This window comes from Grus americana, chromosome 1 (assembly GCF_028858705.1).
Source record: "Grus americana isolate bGruAme1 chromosome 1, bGruAme1.mat, whole genome shotgun sequence".
In the NCBI taxonomy this organism is placed as follows: domain Eukaryota; kingdom Metazoa; phylum Chordata; class Aves; order Gruiformes; family Gruidae; genus Grus; species Grus americana.
In genome coordinates this window covers 6,629,189-6,642,740 of record NC_072852.1, presented here as the reverse complement: position 1 = coordinate 6,642,740, position 13,552 = coordinate 6,629,189, and the positions used below count along the sequence as shown (strand labels likewise).

Here is a 13,552-nt window from a genome sequence, read left to right as displayed (position 1 = left end):
GTCAGGCTTGCCTACGCTTGCGCTGCCCAGCCCAGAGCTTCGTTTTAGCTGCTTTAGCTGTAGCAGCAATTTTCCTAATGACCAGGTGGTTATTGCCTAATTTACTTTACTTTTGCTTATCTTTGCATAATGATGTGGTTTAAGTGTAATTTTTATACAGACAGTAGTAACGAGTAGTTACTCTGAGTTAGGATGAAATATTTATGAACCCATGATAATGACGGAGTGCAGAGGAACACAGACACGGTATCACAGCGGAGGCCTCAGAAGAGGCGACGCACGATGCAGTGCAGAGGAGCGGAGGCACGAGCTGATATCAGACAGGGCACAGAGTGACACTCAAGACCCTGGGGCTATAAAAATTCGCCTACAGCTGGCTAAAGAAATGCAAACCTGTGGTTTTAGGGATAAGAAAGAAAAAGTATCCAACATACGTAAGACATTGCGTACATACTGAATTCAGGTGAATGAATAAAGAGCAAGGTGGAAAAGCATGTCAGAAAACATAAAAGTAGCCAGAAGCAGAGCCCAGAGTGAGGAGGAAGAAAGCAGTAGCAGCATCACACTCCTCATGCCGAAGAGGAAGAAACCCCCACTAGCCCTCGGCACCTGACAACTTGCCACAACCACTTCCCTGCTCCAAAAACTAAAGCCGGCAGCCTCACGACCCATGGAGTAAGGGTGAACAAAACACCTCAGAAAGGTGTAGATACCTGGAAATGTGTGTGTATCAATTTAAAATGTATTATTATTACAGCTTTTCCTCCCCCAAACCAGTATTCTTTCTTTTTCCTTAATAAGTAGATCTGAACTAATAATAATTCTTTGACTAGACTGTTAAGATTTCAGTTACACTAACAATACATTTTTGCCTTTACACAGAGGGCCCACGTTGTCCTGCCTGTAAGAAGATTGTGAGTGTAACAACATTCAATATTAAAGCCAGTTATGCCTCCTGCCCTCAGTCCTCCTACAAGACAGCCAGGCCAAAACCTCACAGCTCTAACCAAAAAAAAACCAAAACCAAAAACCTACTAATTTTTTAGCGTGAATATACCCAATTTATATCCATTACTGTCTTGTTCTCCTCTGTAGCATTTACTCTTTCCATATGTTCCTGCACAGTGGTCACACTCCTGTTAGGCACCACAGAGGCTAATCAAGACAAACTCTTTTTAGTCTCATCTTGTGGGAAAGTCACCGTCCCTCTCACTTTTTCTCGCTGTGGAAACCCCAGCACAGAAATTATTCAGGAAGTTTACAGTGAGACCTGATCCATCAGTTAAGAGGAAAAGCGCAACCACAACAATTTTATGCTGTTTTCAAACATTCGTGTTTGCTCGAGTAGGTTTTGAGTAGTAACAAAGCGAGTTGTAATAATATAACAATCATGTTAATATGTTAATAGTTTTAATTGAAGTAATTTCTGTAGACAATAAGAATTATACTCTAATGTGTTAATTAATATGATTAGGAAATGTTGCGAAAATGAGTATGTAAAATGATATAACATGATATCCGGAAAGGCGTGTTTTACTGGGGATGGTTCCTCCGAGCTCTCCTCGGGGTGAGATTTATGGACGTTAACACGCAAGGCTTCGGCAAGGTAAACAGCTGTTTCGATTTTAGTTATAATGAACATTAACTCTACATCCCCATTTCTGCTTAATTAAACCTCTGACTCTGCAACCAATCAAGAGCAAACAGCAAAGGTAACAGGCACTAATTGGGCCCTGTGCAATTTCAGCCTCAGCTTGCAGCCAGAGTGGTCTACCTAAACCAAAAAATCCCCCCCCCGCCCCAAATAAAAGTTTCTCTCCTGCTTCCCTTCTGCCAGCCTACCCAAGAATTTCTCCACTCAAAGCCAAACCAGGCGTATGCAGCATAAAAAGAAAACAAAAAATCGTACGAAAGCACTGCAAAACGTACAAAGCAAAAGACTAAATTAAATGCCTTTTTACTCCTGTCCAGGTAGTTGCTTCCTTATTATTTCTTATACAATGTAAAGCAAAAAAACCCTCCAAAACAAACTAAGAAACTCACAAAAGACTCTCCCGAACCCTCCTGCCGGACAGATTGACAGCAAGCCCCTGTGCTTTTTGATTAATCTTTACCCTCCCCTAGAGAGGATCATAACCGTGCCAGCACGGAGTTAAACACCAAACAAGCACACCGAAGAGGCGGAGAAGGAAATAGCATGCAACCGTCTTTTTATATGCACATGTAAAAACCACGAGATGCGCCTACTAATAAGAGAAAACCTTAAAAACCGTAGTGCTGTGCCCCAAATGGGTTTTGAAGAGCACGCAGCCTCCCTGGACAAAATGTCCCCCCGTTCCGAAGCGGCTTCATCTGAGAGGAACCGAGGGCTTGGTGTGACAGAGCGCAGGCTTCTCGTACCACGCTTACAGAGGAGGCAAAAAATAACCAAAAAAAAAGAGGAACTTACACCCTAGAGGACGCAAGATAATTTCACATTATTCTGTTAATGAATTTTTAAGACAAGATAGGATAAGAAAATCGTTGAAATACCTCAAGCCCCTCAGATCTGGAAGTGACAGCTGCAGCCTCTCTTGAACAGCCTCACTTCATGAGCATGCTCCCCAAGGTTTCTTTCCGACCTACAACCTTTATCTGAGCTTCCTTTGTGGCTTAGTAATACAAAAAGCGTCGCTTAATCGTTACGTTTACACCATTCGCTCGCTGGCTAACTTTTTCTCCCCCCCCCCCCCCCCCCCGCAGCTGAAAGACGTGAGTCCACAAATCTAGTAGGCAAAAGAAAAGCTGGGAAAAACATCCTGCAGTTCCCTACAAACACACAATAACCCTTAATATAAATATAAATATTAACTTGCGGCACGGTAATAGTCAGTTGGGATTTACACGCACAACTGGGTTTATCTTCAAAAAGCACCATTTTGTAGGTCTCTGAAGGAAGTGGTAAATACCGTGCACGCTCTCACCACTTCATGGGAGGCTTGCTACCTAAGCCCTGAACTGAGAGCAGACCTTAAATATAAATCACTTAATTGCTCATTTTATTTGATACCTAAGTACTTCATGCTAATAAAGTTAAGCATTAAAGGACTACAATGTGACAAATTATACGCCCATCTCATAAAAGAAACATTACCGAAACAGAGCCGGATCTGAAAGGCTCTCGATAACATACAGTGTACGTCTAATTTTAGATGATTCCTCAATCACTGCAGAGTTTGCAGCGTACACAGCCAACCCAGCTCAATCGACTGACTTCTATCTCCATGACTCCAGGTCACATTATCTCATGAATGAACTGTTATGTAGGTCAGTCAAGAGTCATCTCCTAATTGAATGCACGTTTCAGCCTTGGCATTTATGCTCTAGATATCAAGGCTGTAGACAACTGGGAGAGCCAAAAGAAAATATCAAGGAAGGGGCTGTGATAATTAGGCTTTGTTTCAGACAACAGGCACGGAAACAGATGCCAGCAGAAGCTTGTATATAGCTGGTTTTGTTTAAACTGGATTTAATACAGGTGGAAGGCGCAGGAAGAACAGGCTCGCTGGAGAGAGGCTCTGTTGGGTCGCAGATCAGATTTTAGCCACAAATCAAGCGCTGTCCTGCTAACGTACCTTGGCTGGGCTGGGAGGTATACTGGTGTCCGCTGATACCTGTGCCAAGTATGTGTCTGCTTACTTGCAGTAACTGATACCACCCACTCCTTTCACTCGGGCCCCCGAACAGTCATCAGTAAGGAATATTTTTGGTTGCTCCCAAATCAAGGTGGATTTGAGACACGAACAGCACAGAAAGTTTCCATTCTTCGTCGCCAATCTCCTGAGTCATACTTGTACTTACACATTTTAAACAGCAAGGTCTTCAAGGAGACTTCCCCATATGGTTCATGAACTGTTTATTTAACTTTGCAATCAGGGGGCTGATGTAAAATACATTAGAGTTACAGCCTGGGTAATATTTGGGTAAAATGAAGAACATCAGACTGGAGATGCTCAACGACACTAAAGCGAGAGAGTTATTGCTTTATAGAAATGCTTTTGATCAGACATTTCTTTTCACTTCCCGTTCAATCCAAGCTATTCTAATTTAGATGTAAAAGCGAAATTGCAACTGATTAAAACTGGGTCGGCGGTAGGTCCCTTATGAGGAAACACATGGCTCACAATCAGATAAAAGCCAAGCTGTCTCAATGCAGCACTGCCTGTACTTTATAACCGTGACCCAGCAGCTATTTACTAGTTACTTGTGTATTTTCAATTTTCAGAAACAACTCACAAAGGATTTTCTCCTCCTTTGCGCTCCCCCAACATTAAAAATGGTTTCTGGTGTGCAAAGGGTTAAAATTACTGAAGTGAAAGTAAAATGCCCCAAGGCCAAGTTTTCCTGTAGCCTGTATACTTGGTTGCATTTTCATCTCCTGTGTCCTGACAGCTGTTATCTTCAAGTGTGCTGCGACATGCCCGCTGCTGCTCAACTCCGAGTTTGCTTTTTAAAGCTTTAAAACCTGGATGCATGGGGGATGTAGAAGGGGGATGCAGGAGGTAGCACGATGGGAGACACCTTTTGCCATCTTGTGCCCCACCTACTTCAAAAAGGGAGTTTTAAAAAGGTACCAAAGTAGTTTAAAAGAAAAAAAAATAATCCAAAAATAACCCCTATCTGACCCTCGCCCCATCTCCAATAAAGCCTTTGCTCCAGTGTTTTCTCATCTCCCAGCAACAACTGCTTTGCACTCACATAGCATGGTTCTTAGGAGGATGTGAAAGCAGTTACAAACATCTGTTAATTAAGTCTCAATTTGCATGTGAGATGGGTAATACACTAATTTTACAAATGGGTATGTTGAACCACACAAGGCTGGATAAAGCTAGCCAACACAAGTACTTGCATACAAGCGAGAAAGAGGGAGATTGAGTTTCCTTGTTCTGGCTACTGTTCTTCTAAATAAAATAAAAACTATATAAGTGTGCCTGAGATGTTGACGGCTTTTACTTTGCAAAAGACAAAGTCAAAATAATTTTCCAGAAAATAAACACAGATATTCACACACAAAACACAAACCAGTTATCGATGAATAAATCGCATCAGGTCCAATTTGCAAGAAAGAGTATTAATGTATTTTTAATGGCTGAACCAAGGGAAGGTCATTATACAATGTTTTAATTCTAGTACATTAATGTTGCATTTGTACATTAGCAGTTAATGTGATAATGTCAAAGTCTCCACTAGTTGTGACATCATAAAAAAATAAAGGCTGTTTTAGTATTCTTTTAGAAAAAAAAATAATCAGAGCTATTATTAAGCTCCACTACTCCAGCCACTGAGAGAATGTTTATCTTCCAGTATCAATTTTAGATGCAAGATGAAAACTATAATGGGAAGTCAACAGATGTGAAAAATGTAAATCTTCAGTAAAGTGCACAATCAACAGAGAGGTTTTTGCTGTTGTTGGTTTTGGGGTGGGTTTTTGTTTGTGGGGTTTTTTTGTTGCTGTTTTTTTGTGTGGTGTGGTTTTTTTTTTCCAAATGAAACCTTTTCAATGCTCCTTGACCCATAAATGCCATTTTTAATGGAATGTAGGAAATAAATAAATTAATAGCAGATGTGGGAAAAAAAAAAAATCTGAAAGTAAGCTTGAGGAAACAGCCTCTTCGGCAAAGATGTTATTTTTTGATTCTTGAAAAGTCACAAGCCACCATCTGACACTCAGCGCTGTTACAGTAAACCGATGCTGCTCAAAGCTCATTTCAGGTAGTTCAGGAACAGAATTCAGCGTGCTGGGTCCCATATGTGGACATTGTGTATATCCACCAAAGGCAAAGTATTATTCTAGGATTAGCACTTACAGAAATGGAGTATTTCCCTGAAGATCACACCTACAGCTTCCTTTACAAGGCTTCTAAATTGAGATGGTTGTTTATCATGCTATTAAGTTCGTGGCTTTTTTTTTTTTCCCCTCTTCCTCACTCTCTATAGATTAACATTTAGCAAAGTGAAAATTTCCTGAAGGTAATTACCTGGCTGCAATTCAAGGCATTCATAAAAATTACAGTTCCCTTTGGCAAAAGGTTGCGCTGGGCGGGGGGAAGGGAAGAAGCACCATCACGGGGCTGCAGATCCGAAATTCAGAACTTCCTGAGAACAAACGCGTCACAGGGCTCTGCCGCAGCCCTTGCTCTGCTTTTGACTGGCCTCTTCTCGCCTACAAGCTCATTTGCATTTGACCCACGCGAGGGTTTGGCAAAGGCGCTGTGTTTCTCAGTAGTTCGATGCTGCCTCTTGGACTGATTTTTTTCCCCCCCCCCTCAGAGCTATGGCATATGACCTATGCTACGATGTTCTGTGCAGCTTGGCTGTTAGCAAGTCCTGCGGTGCGGCTGGGGCTCATCACCTCTCCAGGTACATGGCGGCGATTTTGCTAAACCACATCCTAGTGAAAAAGGGGAAACCAAGTCACAGGCTTTGCTTTCACTAGTCATCAGGTGGGTTTTTTTTGCTCCACTCTTGACATTTTGTCTTCTTTGCAACTCTGTCACCTCTTCTGAGGTGTTGGCCATTGCAACTATCCCAACCGAAGGCAGGTTTAGCTCTGCTGTACTTCGACTAAGCAGTTTAGAGCACTTAACCACTATATTCAGGGCCGTACAAAGCTGATTAGAACCGAGACCCTCAAACATTCCTGTAGCACAGTCCATGGTGACAAAGATCTCACCAAAAATTGGACCAAAGCAGTAATGGATCAGAGCTGGTCGTCTTCATCTTCAGATGGCTGCATCTGTGGACTTCACTACCACTGACCACAGAGTCTTGTTGTTTTTCTTCATTTTATGGATTTCTCCCCTAAATCTTAGAGCTATTCATGGAAAACACATCAATTTCATTAAAATTTACATTAGCTTTCACATGATTTGCCTGCCCATCTTCTTTCTCCATACTGTTAAAGAACTGCTTTACCTTCAGTACAGTAACTGTTTACAGTTGCTTCAGCTGTTCAAATACCTCCAAATCTCTTCTTACTAACTTTTTCTCTTCTGCCAGGTTTTGGTTTTTTGGGTTTTTTTGGGGGGAGGGTTTGTGGTAGTTTGTGGTGGTTTGATTTTGTTTGGGTTAGTTTGGTTTTGTTTTTGAAGGCAGGTGCTCATAGACTTATACATGATGCAGTAAAGTTGCATCAGAGTTTTGAGGACTGTTTCAATCCCTAGTCAGTTTATCATCCGCATAGGTTAATGGAGTTTCAAGGTTTTCTTCCTTTTTAAAGAGATATACAATGCTACCATCCCTTCTTTTAGGCATTGAACCCACGTCCCCATCATGCAGAAAGAGATTACACTGATACTCTTGTCTGAAAAAGTATGTAGGCTTGTGCAAAATAAAATAAAATAAATCAGTAAAGGAGCAGCTGACATCTTCATGGTGCCCACTAAACTATTAACTAAGCATGCAAATGGACAGTGTATAATAAGAGACCTTCTTTTGGGACAATTTATGCAATTATGAATATGCAAGTTATGTTCTCATGTTCTGGGTTGACCTCTGCTTACTGAAATGTTGACAAGGACACTTATATTTTGACTGCAAGTCATGTTTTTTGATGCATCCAAAAAATCCGAGTACAAATCAAAATCAAAACTGAAAGAACACAACCCGTTAGATTACAGGGGGTGGCAGCTTTCACTTAAAAAAAAAACAACGGACAAAGTAAGTTTGCAGTCCATGCGGCTACAAACAGAAAAATTTAAAACATGAGACAAGTACCCTAGAGGTTTATGATTCTCAAGACAATGAAATATGTATCTGGTTAGGTTTTTAGGTTCTGTTATTTCACTGAAATCTTGCATTTTTCAATCAATTTAAAGACTTCTAAAGGCACGATATTATTTTTAATGACCGGAACTTAGCAGCACCTTCCAATTTTGCAGCTTGTTTTATCTTACTCTAAGGCCTTTGACTGTTTTAATTTGCAGGGAGGTATGAAGGAAAGTTTTATTTGCTTAACTCACTGTAAGCTTGATCCAACGCAAAGATTAGCACTAGGACCTGTTTTATGTCTAAGTCTGAAGAGCAGGGTGTCCTAGTGGGACTTATGGGGGAAGAATTGTGCATATTTTGCCTAGACTACTCTGTCTAGCTTTTAAGTACTCAGCTTTATGGAAATGCAAGATCGCCCTCTGCATCCCCGCAAAAGCCAGCCCGAGATGGCTGCAGTCAGGCTCCCAACGCACTTAAACGCAGATCAAGAAAACACGTAGACAACGGGATATGCTACACGGCAGTGCGTCTCACTGTTGACTTTCTCCGGTACTGAGATAACCAAGACAGTTAATATCACAGAAAAGAAACCAGAAATCAAGAGGCTGGAAGGGAGGAGGATCAAAAAAACCCAACACACATTCATCCCTCTGAGTCCCATCCAAATCCAAGCTGCCCAATTTTAGTCTTGGCTCCTTTTAAAGTTTTGCATCAGAGCTCTTTGTTGAACTAGGGAAAAGGCAGCTGGAAAAACAGTAAGAAAGGCATGAAAATGGAAGGTCTAATGACAACCAAGCTTGGCTTTGTATAAGGATCACGTTACATTGGATAAATCAAGTGTAATGGTATGCAACAGGGGCAGGTAAAGACAGGAGCACGAAGGAGTACAGCTCTGGTTTAACGCTTTCTTCGGCAAGCTGGCAGCGGGGTTTCGTTATCAGTCTTGACTCGCTGACTATCACACATCTAAGACAACTGAGAAAAATTTCCATCGCTGAATATTTATAGGGCAAAAGGTTAACTAATACAGAAAAAGTGGGACTGAACTCACTGCAGAACACAGTTGGGAAAAGAAATTTGGAAAAGTTGAAATGGATGAATTTTGGTACAGATCAAATGCTGGAAACAAGTAAAAAAAAAAAATCACTTGGACTTAAAATTCAAACCGAAAGCAGGAGGTTGCAGGACGACTGCAAGACACACAAAAAAGGTTTTCTAGTAAAAAATGAGATTATTGAATATCTTCATGGCCAGCAACGGAGCCACATAGCAGAACCAGATATTTAAAAAGGGCCTGAGACGAGGTTGAGCACTGGTTACCTGCTGTATGAAAATGGAAAAAATGATGTAGCCTTTAAAGATGATATGTAATATTTTTAAGCTCTCAGTGTTATTTTGTGAAGGGCAGAGATATTACTGGAGTTTGTAGAGAATAATATTGGCTATTCTTCCCCATAACTGACAAATTACATACAGAACACAAAGATCAACTATAATAAAAGGAAGAGATTCACAAAACCTTACAAAACCCAGGATATTTGGGATTGGGAATCTACTGGAAATTAGTTAATTGATTAAAAAAAATTCCTACCTTAAGCTTTCAAAAGCAGAACTTGAATACAGAGTACTGAAGTCTATAAAATTTTCCAGTTTTCAGCCCAAGACATTTGACAGATAATAAAAAAGGGGAAACATCACATTTCTTCATTAAGGTGCTTTGCATATGAAATAAATACACAGCACATATCAAACTCACTTTTCTTCCTCAGTTTCCCAATTGTTCTTTTTTTTTTTTTTTAAAGCCTAAGATCTTACAGCGAAATGAGTAAGTGGAAACACTATCACATTTATGAAAATAAAAGTTTTAAATGATGAGATCTGGACAGGAAATTTTACATTCACACTGTAGTTTGAATCTAAAAGCTAAAAACATGAAAGCAACTGAAAGCTCAGTTCGGTTGCATTTTTAATACCTTCTTGCTAAGCCTGATAGTTTTGCATTGTACAGTAGGAATTGCTGGGCAATGATGGCTACACCACTGCCTGAATACGGACAGATGAACTTAAGTTCCAACACCAATTTTTAAATTTCAAATACTTTAGGCATATTGCCATATTGCCTAAAGGCTATTAGATTAAACTGAGATTTAGGTTCACATGGGAGTGAAAAATCATAGAATTGCAGTTGAAAATAGCTTGTATTAACAGGGAAAAAGGTGTATTTTAAGTGAAAATAAAATATTTCTGGGAGGGGCAGGAAAGGATGAGTTGTCTTCGTATTTTTAGGTTCCCAAGGCTTTGATGCAAAATTTGTCATTTTGCAGAGGTTCTGTAAGACCGTCCCCCTACAGCAATATAAACTGATCTTCTCTTTTCATTTTTGCCCAGCTCTGCAGACCTTACAGCTCAAAATGAGAACCACTACTGAGGAAGGCACGTGCACATGGTTGCAAACACCCGTGCCATGGTGCGCTCGCTCTCCGCGTTGTAATGGAATTTCCTGCATGAAGGTGATGGCATGAGACTCTTAACACAGCAGCACAAGACTCTTATGCCTCACCACCACAACGGCACTCTTTTTTGCTCCCCAAATCTTCAAGATTATGGGAAAGAGCAGTTCCCAACGTATTGTACCTAACAGGCCTACTCCGTGGGTTGGTCTGACACATTTTCAACAAGGTTTTACCTAGGAAAATACCAATTAGTTGAAACTTAAAACTTTCTGGAGGCATGCAGCAGGCATTTCCTCCATCTGCCAACAAGCTGGGAAGGTCTTGTAAGAAGAGATAGTGCAGGTGTTTTCTAGTTCTTGGTATTTTCCTGTTTTTTCAATGGGATTTTGAAAAAGAGAGTGCCTTTTGCTAGCGGCAAGAGCAAGAGAGTCCCCGGCCGGCTCTTTAGGTTTGCCATTTACTGAGGTCAAGGCAAGAGCAAGGTGGCCTCTCCCAGCCATGCTGCTGCCTCTCCCTGTACTTTCTTCACCCTCCGTAATGTTCACACATAAAAGTGTGGGAAACCATGTCCTAGAAAGAAATGCTGTAAAGGTCTGAAAAGGAGAGAACTGTCATCTCTCCCATTGCACGGCACCACCAGCTTTGAAAGAGACTCAAAGAAACACGAGAAAAAGAGAACATAAAATCTCAGAAATACAGAGGGAAATGGAAGAAACATGAAAGTATTTATTTTAAAACTCAAGGCTTGGGGCTTTAATATTTAAAGCATCACTCACCTTACCAACTTTTGACCCCTCCAGTTAATGAAGAGACAGGCAAGATGAGCTGCCTCTGCCTGGCTTCTGCCTGCAGATGGAAACCCGGCAAATCCCCTGGTCTGTCCCCTCATCTCCAGGGCCAGAGACAGCAGAGAGGATCCTGGCCCCAGGGCCTGACCCTGCTGCCTATTACCACAATTCTGCCTGTCATCTTTTCGGCTCTAATTGAGAAGAAAGGTGAACGGGAGAAGCAGCTGTTGTTCAAAATGTTTCATTAGTCTGACACATCGGGCCTCTTGGAGGGTGTAAAAAATACATAACATTAAAATCCAAAAAGCAGACCAGATAAGTTCAACATCTTCATTCAAGATGCGGCCCTGATACAGTGCCTTTGAATAAGAAACCTGGCTCAGCAGCTAGTATTGCCCGTGTTAACAAAAAAACCCCAACTATGTACGGACATGAACATTTTTCTGACATGTATACCTTCCACAAATAGTAATCTCACACCTACTATGACTCCAGTTACCTGCTCTGAGCAGCGAGTACTTCTACAAGCCCAGTCTCACGCATCATGGAGCAACACAATTTTTAGCACAAGAGCAAAACTCTTCGCCAAATCTGGTCCTTCCAAAGAATCTTTCCTCCTAAAAACAAACCAACTCACACACCTTCACGTAGATACAACCTCCTGACATAACTTGAATGCTACTGCAGAAAATCTGACGGCCACCACAAAGCACCTGCTACACTTGTGGTGGTTGATAAGTAACAATGTGCTGCACATGGTCCACCAGCAAATCCAGGGACCCTGAGCAGGAACAGCAGATGCCATGTGAACCAGCAGCAGAGTTGAAAAGCAGGGGAAAAAAAGTAGCAGGTTTTATACTGCGGGTAGTACTTAAAATGTCTCTTTCGGTGAAGTTGTATTAGGTTTATGCAGCAAAACAAAAGCACGATGTCAGGAAAGGGGTATTTCAAGAACTACATGTGAAAACAAACACCGCGATTCAGTTTAATTGAAACACACAGGCACGAAAATACAAAGGGACACAACCACAAGTGAAGAAAACATTCCTTGGTGAAGTAACACAGGCTATAAAACAAAACCACCACCCCGAACCGGCCCGCTGAACGCTTATCTCGGGACGCAGACAACAGCATCTATCCTCGTCAGGAGCCATCACGCCGTCTAGCTCAGCCCGGTCCCTACCTGGAGGCAGCGGAGCAGACACACGCAAGGCACGGCAGTCAACTGTGCAGAAGTCGTACTCAATCCTACTCACTTCCAGCCTTCCCAAATCTCCAACTCCTTCACCACAGGCAACCAGAATTACGATGCTGACTCCTTGAATATTTTTTTTCCTCTCCAATAACAAAGTTTAGCACTTCTGAGAAACAGCCAGAACAATGTTGCTTCAGAAAGCGCAAGTAACAAGCAGTATCTTCCAGGCAGCAGGGTAATAAGTTACACCCAGAATCCTATTTAGCAGTTTACATAATTCACAGTTTCTCTGGTTACATACTTTGTAAAATATGACATCCAGCTGGGAAAGGTGGTCCACTTTATTGTCATATGGCAGTTGCTTGCTTTATATCATCCAAATATCAATTAAAAAGCAAAAACAAAACTGTAAGGCAGATATCTTCGTATTTTCATGTCATGCTTGCACGCATGCGCACAAATACTTGGTGTCATTCAAAGAGGAAAAATAACCTTGCCTGAAATGCAAACCGACTCTGCAGTGTTAGGCATCAAAAGTAATTTTCAAAAACCTTGAAAAAAGAGAACAACGAACAGACATGCTTAAATTTGGCATCAGCTATTTTAATGGTGCAGTTTTTCAGATAGCTGAAATTAAATCATAATATTCTGTCAAATAACACATCTAGATCCCAGAAGTCAACATGACGGCATTTTAACAATACAGCATATGGATATAGAGCCTTTGCTGATACATATGCACTTAGCAAATATTAGAAAAATCAATCAGAATCAAAATGCAAACTTGCCGAAATGACTTGTGTTACTCATTTCTAATCCTAATTGCTTGATTTCATTTATCAGGATTTATATATGCACCAGTACACTACTGAGGCAGTTAAAATTAAATACATCCCATTTTTTCCCCAGAAAAGTAATGGACTTTAACAGTCGTTTTATTGCAATGAGAGATATTAACATACAATTCTGCTCCTAACTCCAGGTTATAATGTAAGTGGATCCATTGATCACTTGCAAAAGGCAACAAAAAGAAAGTTTTGCTTGATGCTGAGGGCAAATTAAATCCTGACCAGATTGTCCATTATTCTCACTGGAAATGCATCTAGCATCTAAGTACTACGCAAATATTTTTGCCAACTATTAACTCAGATTTGTGTCACACGAAAAGTAAAAATACACCATTTTACCAAGCGCTAAGAAAGGTCTTGCAATGAATCCACGTCCGTGCTGGACCAAAACCACATCGCTCTATTTGAACATAGCAATGAAGGATTGTAGTGTCTGCTAAGACAAGCATAGAGAAAGAAACCATAGGAAAAGACGCGTATCGCAAGAGTTACCTGGGGTTTAGATACTATTTTTCATGC

The 13,552-nt window shown here is 41.0% G+C and overlaps 1 protein-coding gene across 14 annotated transcripts in view; it reads right to left on the bottom strand.

Annotated features, from left to right (window-relative positions):
• The window catches only part of CELF2 (CUGBP Elav-like family member 2), a 577,644-nt gene that overhangs the window by 209,526 nt on the left and 354,566 nt on the right, over nucleotides 1-13,552 (bottom strand). The window contains exon 1 of one of the 14 annotated variants that reach the window (XM_054819643.1): nucleotides 2,533-2,613. The exons of the other annotated variants lie outside the window; for them this stretch is intronic. The gene's annotated coding sequence lies outside the window, so the exon portion shown is untranslated. Of the gene's footprint in view, nucleotides 1-2,532; nucleotides 2,614-13,552 lie in introns of those variants that run through there. 14 annotated transcript variants of the gene reach the window in all.